Consider the following 1,919-nt stretch of genomic DNA (forward strand, 5'->3'; position numbering starts at 1 on the left):
TGCCTATGCAGGATGGTGGGGCGTTGGGGGTTAATATTTGGCTCTGATAATAGAGTAGAGCCAAATCTGATACTAGTCGTTGTCTGGGAGGGAGGAAGTGCCTAATGCTAAGAGTGGGCTCTGGAACCAGATTGTGTCTGAATCATGGCTCTGCCACTTACTAGCTGTGTGACCTTAATCTCTGTTTCATACCCTCCTTTTAAAATAAGAATTAGGGGCACCTGGGTGGCTTAGTTGGTTAGGCGTCCAACTTTGGCTCAGGTCATGATCTCGTGGTTTGTGGGTTTGGGCCCTGTGTTGGGCTCTGTACTCACAGCTCGGAGCCTGGAGCCTGCTTCTGATTCTGTCTGTGTCTTCTCCCTCTCTCTGACCCTCCCTTACTCACGCTCTGTCTCAAAAATAAAAAAATTTTTTAACTTAAAAACACCCACTTAAAAAGACAGTAGGCAGGATTCATTGTGTCCGTATGGTTCGGTGTTAGGCACACAGTAATTGCTATATGTGTTTGCTGTTATTAATGCTATTATAGTAATATTCCTATTATTACTAATGGACCTTCTCAGTGACAATGGGGAAGAGAGGAACCATCTAGAACAATGAAATTAACTGAAGGATTTCTTCACACGTGGAAATATACTTGACATGGGCACACAAAATACTGACACATTTGTAATCTTTTTATTCTAAAATGTCCCTCTTAGAACTTGATTTCATATAACTCACTTATTACCAACTGTTCAATTTGGAGATGTGAGAAAAATACCCGACGTTAGTAACACGGCCTTCCCGGACCGTGGCTGTGGAGGGGAGCCAGCCGACACTGGCTTTCCTGTGCTGGTGAGGACGCTGTGCTGAGCTCCAGAAAAGTCCGTGCTTCTCCTCAGAGCGGACCTTTGTGCGGCCACGTTCAGTGATGCCGTTCCACTCCCGATACCCGTTCTAGCCCCTTTCAAGGGGACTGGAGGGTTTTGCCAGCCCGAGCTGACAAATTACAGGTTGCTGGCGTTCAGGCGGCCTTGTTCTCCCACGTGTGCTGTGTCGGTAGGAATATTTTAATTCCACATAATCTGCAGAGCGCAGAGCCCGAGAAGCCCATTGAGGCCTTGAGAGTATTGAGACTGCAGGGAAGTGAAGGCAAGTTTGTGGGAGACGTTATTCTCACATTTCTGCTCAGCCCCTTCTTTGCTCACTCTCTTCCTTAATGACTATTTCTTGCCTCCTGGTTCGTCCACATCTCTAACCCTTCCTTTAGAACAATACTATGCAGATGAAACAGGTGAGTCTGCGTGGATGCATTTATTCTCTCTGGCATATAACTTGATTTCCTTCATGGCTCCCAAAGGTAGGTGGTTTCGTTCAACAACAAATAAATACTGGCATGAATTAAAATGTGATTATTCTCTAGGATCTTCCTTCTAACTTCCCCAACCTGTGCACAGCAACAGTTCAGAAGTTTCAGCGGGGGGGGGGGGGGGGGCAGCCAGCAAGCTTGGGTGAATGTGGATTCCGGAACAGATCCCGATTCCGCAGATCAGTCACGGGCCTCCGGAATCTGCAACAGGCACCTGCTGGCTCCCCTCGTACATCCGGTCAATGAACTTCACTTCGAGAAGCATTGCTGTACTGTACCGTCCAATAAACACATGGTATAGGCCACTTACGTAGTTTCAGTTTTTCTAGTAGCCACCTTTATTTTTTTCAATGTTTATTTTTGAGAGAGAGAGAATGAGCAGGGAAGGGGTAAAGAGAGGGAGGGACAGAGGATCTAAAGTGGGCTCTGGGCTGACAGCACGATCATGACCTGAGCTGAAGTCAGACACATAATTGACTAAGCCACCCAGACACCCCTCTAGTAACCACATTTAAAAAGTAAAAAAAAAAAAAAGTGAAACATTAATAATATTTTAAACCCAGTATAT

The sequence above is a fragment of the Suricata suricatta genome, chromosome 2, assembly GCF_006229205.1.
Source record: "Suricata suricatta isolate VVHF042 chromosome 2, meerkat_22Aug2017_6uvM2_HiC, whole genome shotgun sequence".
Taxonomy (NCBI): Eukaryota; Metazoa; Chordata; class Mammalia; order Carnivora; family Herpestidae; genus Suricata; species Suricata suricatta.